Below are 6,520 nucleotides of genomic sequence, written 5' to 3' on the forward strand. Positions count from 1 at the left end.
GGCTCAGCCCTGGCTGCATCGTGGGCACATTCCCGCTCCCCTCGGGCCACACGTGGCCGTGCGGGGGTTGATCACGGCCACATTCCCGCTCCCCTTGGGCCGCACGTGGCCATGCGGGGGCTCAGCCCTGCTGCATCGCGGGCACATTCCCACCCCATGTGCAGCCCCGGGCACCTGGGCCCTGGCCCCGCGCTCTCCAGGGGCTGAGGCAGCCGCAGAGCAGCGCCCCATTACACCTGCATGTGGTTTCTCTGCACCTAGAGGGCACCCAGCTGCCCCATGCCCAGGCCCCTCTGGCAATTTGTCCCTGGCCTTGTCCCACGGAGGAGAGCAGGCGGCTGCCCTCGCCCTGCCAAGGGGACCGCAGTGTTGGGGACCAGCTCGTCAGGCACGTGTGGTAACAGAGCAGCTGCAAGAGAGAGGTGGTGGAGTCTCCTTCTCTGGAGGTCTTCAACCCCCGCCTGGATGCCAGCGTGTGCCCCGTGCTCTGGGTGTCCCTGCTGGACACCCTGGCGGCTGGACTAGATGGTCTCTAGAGGTCTGTTCCTATCCCAACCATTCCGTGATTCTGTGTGTGYCGAGCACCCCACGTACCCCAGCACTGCTCCCACCCCGGGAGCCAGCACGGAAACCCCTGCCAAGGCGGCACCGCTTTGTCTGTCGCCGGCTGCAGCCTCCCCGCGCGAGCCACATCTGCGTCTGCAACATTACATCCCCCCCCGCCCCAGCCCCCTATGATTTGCCCAAGTCTATAGCAGAGCTGGTGACAGGCCCCAGATTTGGTGTCTTGGGGCAGAGCGGTAATTGCAGAGCCGCCTGGGAGCGCAGGCCCAGCTGCCTCCTCCCAGCTGCCAACTTCAAAAATCCTGCTCTGAAAAAAAACGAAGGCAGGTTCGCAGCGGGATGCTGGACAGAGGGGGCATCCTACAGAAAGCAGGGTCCTTCCTGAGTCTCGTCTTCTGTTCCTGCAAAGCCAGCGGGCACACAGAAACACTCGCGCGATCAAAGTTTGGCACGTGTTTAGTTCCGCTTCTGGAGCAATGTCTTAATCCCAGCTCGACACACAGGTTTTCTAGGAACAAAAGCGACCTCTGAAGCAAGTATCCCCCATCCCATTGTCCGGATGCCTTCCCGGCTCTGCTCAGTGTCAGCGTCACAAGACGCTGTCCGTGTTTCTTTACCATGCCGTTGCTGCAGCCGTTCCCGTTGGGATGCAGAGCCCGCTGGATCCCTCTCCCTCTTCTCCCACAGAACAGCTTCGCGCCTGAAACAGGCCACAGCTCAGCAGGGGCCATGCACACTTCTGGTATATGGATATTCTCCTCCCTGTACCTGACACCATGAAGAAAATCAAACCCCGGAGAGTGTTGCCTCCAGCCTGGGCCATGAGCCCACGGGAGTTCTCATGAACCACAGCGAAGAGCAGAGCAGAGCCCAAGCCCTGATCAAAACCAGGAGAGAAGTGGGACTTGAAAGACAGGAAACACAGGAAAGARAGAAAATCAAAGCAAAGGAGCTACAGAGTGGGTCGCACGGTTGGAATCCCGCCTAACTGGGGACTGGATCTATTTGGGACTTGGGATTGGGACTGTATATCTAGYGAGGAGGCAGCTTCCTGGCCAGAGGGGTTACACGGCGGTGATGACTCTCCCCGTGCAGGGGCCTGCTCTCGCGCAGGCTGCCGAGCGGGCTGGCTCCGAGGGGCCGTGCACAGATCCGCGCAGGCGCCCGCACGCAGCCAGCCCGAGGCGCCGGCAGTGCCCGGGACGCAGCGCGAGCGGGCAGCTTGCCCAGCCAGGGGGGCTGCTGCGCACGGGGCCAGCAGCTGCACTGCCCAACRCGCCGGCACGGCCTGCAACGCGTGGGTCCGGCGTGTATAAATAACCGCGCTCCCTGAAGGGCAGCTGGGGGCACACAAGCCACGTTAGCTGCGGCATTCTGCGTTTTCGAGCATTCTGGAAAAAAAAAACACTGTTTTATCATTGTTTTGCGCATCAGTTGATAACATTGACCGATAAAGGGGCACTGTTCTAGCCCTGTTTGAAGTCAGATGATAATGGCCATTAGGATGGTATCAGTGCCTATTTCCAGACCCGCAAGGACATACAAATAGCTTCTTAAACGACAGGTCTGGGGGAACAAAGTTCAGAGCTGTGTTCCTTATGGGTATTATTAATGGGGCCATCTAAAAGCTCCCCACACTTCCAGGTGCACCTCATGTCTGGTGGGTCCGAGCACTCCTCCTGCCTCACGTTTACAGCAGCCAATGCAACCCAGAGCGGGGAACTAACTCCTGCTTCTGCCCAGAAGAGATGATGCATTTAAGCCACTACCTTAATTACATTAATTAGGCCTCCCTGCAGAGACCTGCTAAGGAGGCCTTCTCTTCTTGGTAGCTTTGCAGCAGGGAAGGAGCAGCTTTACCACAAAGAGGAACTCCGTCTCCGAGAAACAGGCAGAGAGGATGCTGTTCAACATTTCAGGAAACCCGGAGGAAAAGATGGGGGCACCAACAGGCCTGGAAAGCTTTGATCTATCCGAGATAAAGAACCGCCTGTTCTACTGCAGAAAAAGTAGCCCGTAAGAAACCCCTGCCCAGGTGAGGCCTCTCCTGCAGTGTTTAATACTGCGAAAGGCTTGAGGAAAGGAAACACACCTATGGCTTGATTAACCTGCAGGGGAAAGGAGACTTTTCCAGGGGGTGGGTTAAAGTGGACTCTCTTGTGTGGTTGATAAGGACTGTGTGAAACCCTCCTTGCTGGAGGGCCCGGCAGCCTCCTGGACCAGGAGCACAGACGCTCCCCAGCCCAGCGGAGAGGCCCCGGCACCGCTGCCGTGGCTGCTCCTAAACACGACGGATTCCCTTCCCTTCCCGGTCAGGCTGCTTACACTTTGGGTGTGTTGTTAACACCTCCTCATTTTAGTCAATAAAGTCACCCTGCCCTTTCGGTTAACTGCTGATGTCTCCAGCAAGCTTCCAAGGCAGTCCAAGCTCAGCGGTTCTTAAAGGATGTTAGAAACCCTTTAGAAAAAGCACAGGAGACTGAAGGTGCTCGCGCAAATCTGGGGCGAGTGGCTGACACCCAGTGCTAGTGCTCGAGTCCAGAACAGCCCCGAGAAAGGTGAGCACTGGGCCTGCAGCGGGCAGCCCAGGGCAGGGATGCTGCCGCTGGAAGAGCGTCGGAAGAGCGGACTGCAGAAATAATCCCAAGCGCCGGAAGCGGAGCAGAGTTAGGAGATCCTGGAAAAATCTGCTTGCTTGGATTATTTGCAGAGGGGACAAAGAAGAGCTCAGAAATCAGAATTTCCTTCCAGTTTCTTTATCTCTATAAATAGCCCTGTTCTGCTTCAGCAGCACCACACGCAGGATATGCATCTGAAAAAGCAAGGTTCTCTAAAAACAGCAAAAGAGAAGAAAAGAGAAGAAAAACTTTTTTTTTTTAAGGAAGAAGACTAGAAAAAGGCAGAGAAGCCGCCCAGCTAGTAGCCTCCCTCCAAGATAAGAAACGGACAGAATAGAAGGGAAAAAAACAAGTAATTCCTGACAAAAAGTAATTCCCTTCTGCCCTCCTGCAACCTAAGAATGTGGTAACAAGATTAATTTGAGATGGCAACAGCCTAATGGCTGGTTTTGATAGGGTAAGGTGGATAAGATCAGATAGAAAAAAAATACAGTTGCAGTGACCTGGCCTCTAAATCCTTTATCCCTTACAAAGAAATGCTGCTCTAAACACAGTGACATGGTGAAGCCTGACTGAAATACAAGAGGCTAAAGTGAGCGACGTATCCAGCCTTTGCTCGGCACTGGGAGCAGTCCGGAGCGGGAAGCACAATCTGGCTTGGCCAGGTTGGGACCCAACAGCGTTGAGGCTCCTGCACGGCCGGGGCAACTCCTAGTGCCAGGGGAACCGCCTCTGTCCGACAGTCCGGGCACTTTGGTATCCACCATGATCCTAACTGCTGGGCCGCTGCTGCTGATGGAGTTTTATCCTCCTCACTCACCTCCAATCCCTCCCCGAGCCTCCCGTGCCTCCAGCAAAGGACAATATTTTCTCTACGGATCATCAGCACTTCTCTCCATGACCTCCCAGGCATGGAAGGTGATGGATAGAGGGATACCTAAGCTTAATCCCTACCTCTTATCTGATGTTCCTTGTCACATTAACTTCTTTTTTACAGCCTGAGAGGGAGTGACTCACAGCAGATCTTAGTCTCCATCTGCAGCCGGGGATTATGACCTGAAGCTTATTATTTTTTTATGAGCAAATTATTGCTGAGATTGCAATGCACCATTGGCCTTTTAAAAATCTAAGTGTTTAGTATTTTTACTTCTTTCTGTTTTACAGTTCATGGCTCCAGTAAATCAGTGACGTGCTGTAGCAGAGCGCAGATTCGATCTGTGGGAATTGGGAAAGGGATAGGAGAAAGGATCAGTGATTTAACCTGAGCCATGAGATCTGGGCTCCCAAGACCCTAGGAGCCGTCGTGCCGTAAGCATTCCCAGGGGGGAGGCAGGACACTGGCGAGCCGAGTTATTTCTAATATGATGCCGGCAATGCCAAGTTCTGTGGCTTTGCTAGAAAACTTAATTTCTACCTAGAAAGCAYCTCTCCACATCACCATGCTACTACATACTATCAAAATACTATTAAAAATAAATCTGTCCTGTAATTGGTTTCCTCCCTTGCAGTGAAATCGGACCCGTAGCCCTTCTTATCTTCCCACTTGCCTTKTGTGTTAGGATGCTAAACTCCTGGGGGCAGAGGCTCTCCTACACCCTCGTGCACACATCCCACACCTCACAGAGCAGGCCACCCCTTCCAAGGGGCTTGAGGCACAACAGCCAAGCAACCTGTCACATCCCAAGGACATGTGTTGGATCAGGACGTGCAGGGCTGTTGACCAACCGCAGATAATCTGGGCTGTTCACAACTTTACTGTGTTKTATTGCTGGCTACACGCGCGTGCAGAGGAAGGGGCCGTCCCGCTGCCCGCTCACTCGCTGCTTTGCCAGGGGAGCCCAGAAAATGGCCAGAGGATTTCTGCAGGGATAAGCCCTGGAGTTTCCTTCACTGGTTCACACAAGACCAGGAACTGATCAAAGTTTGGGTTTTTTTTTTTTTGTCTCCCTGGGAAATTTCCACAGCCCTAGTCCTTCCTCTGGTATTTCTAAGCCAGCTGAAACTACCAGGTCTTTGAAGTCCTGCAGGCGTCTTGCCCACAGCAGCAAGGAGTGACACAAGTTGTTGCCTTGTTCTCATGTAGCAGGATGTCTGCGGCCTGGCCTCAGCCACTGTTCCTGCATTCAGAAAGAAGATTCACCTGCTACGAAGAGCTAGGYGAGATGCAGGTGGTGGCGTCGTCCTCGCCAGGTCCCGACCTCCTCGGTGGGCACCAGGAGCAGGGGGCCACGCACGTGGGTGGCTCTGAAACACCAAAGTGCCACTGCATGGAGAGGTAAGTGCCAGTGAGAAAGAAGGCACCTGGATATTTCGTTCTATAYGCATTTTACCAGTGTTTAAAGCACATGGGAGTCCCAATCCATCCCTCAGCCTGCATGGAAAATCATATGAAAAGTAGAGGAGTAAATAAAGGGAGACGGGAGCCTCACAGCAGAGAAACAATCTGCATTTCACCTAATTCAGAGAAATCAGAGCGTAACTTGGCCCAAAACACAATCTTTCCACACAATCATAAAAAGCATTCCTGAATCTTTAGTCTATACAGAAAACAAATGGAAATGGGGAGGAGGAGGACAAAGTGGATCCTGGACTCCTCCAAAAGCTCACGACCCCTGCTGCATTTTGGAATTTGGGCCTGCAAGCAGGAAGGAAGCGATTGGGCYGGCAGGGCAGGAGATCATGGAGATCTCCTGGGAGATCATGGCCTACGTGTGGGTCGCTCCRCCAGCGCCCGTGAGACCCTGTCCCCAAGAGACCCTGTCCGCGGGTCCCCGGCGCTGCCGAGCTCCGCGGCGCCGCTCCGGGCAGGGCAACGCGGGAGCCGGCGGCAGCGGCGCCGCTGCCCACAGCGGCCCCGGGCGCTCTGGCACAGCGTGCCGCCCCGTCCGGGCGGCTCGCGCCAAGAGGAGCGGCGCGAGCGAACGGCTACCGCGCCAATGCGGGGGAGCTCGGGCTGTTGAGATGAGACTACACAAGTGGCCCCAATAAAACWGAGATGAGACGATAAGCAGGAAGCAGGAACAGAGAGGGGACATAAATACACAGCCCGGGCGCTCGCCACAATCAGTATATGGCTCCACGTGACAACAGCCGTAACACTAAGGGCTCTACCATTACATCCAGCTGCAACATTAAGCCCAACGTGAGGGATGACACAGTGCCCTGCAAGCGGCTCACCCCACAGCAGAGCCTCTCACTGGAAGCAACAGGAGGGGAAAAAAAGAAGGAAAAGTTTCAGACTGATGAGAAATAAAAGAGCCCATAAAAAGTTCAAGACATACTTTTAAGCTTGCTTGGAGCATTAGAGAAGCTTTTCAAAAGAAAGGAGAAGCCGAAAA

Source organism: Nothoprocta perdicaria, unplaced genomic scaffold (genome assembly GCF_003342845.1).
Source record: "Nothoprocta perdicaria isolate Ctin4 unplaced genomic scaffold, notPer1 scaffold_195, whole genome shotgun sequence".
NCBI classification, from domain to species: domain Eukaryota; kingdom Metazoa; phylum Chordata; class Aves; order Tinamiformes; family Tinamidae; genus Nothoprocta; species Nothoprocta perdicaria.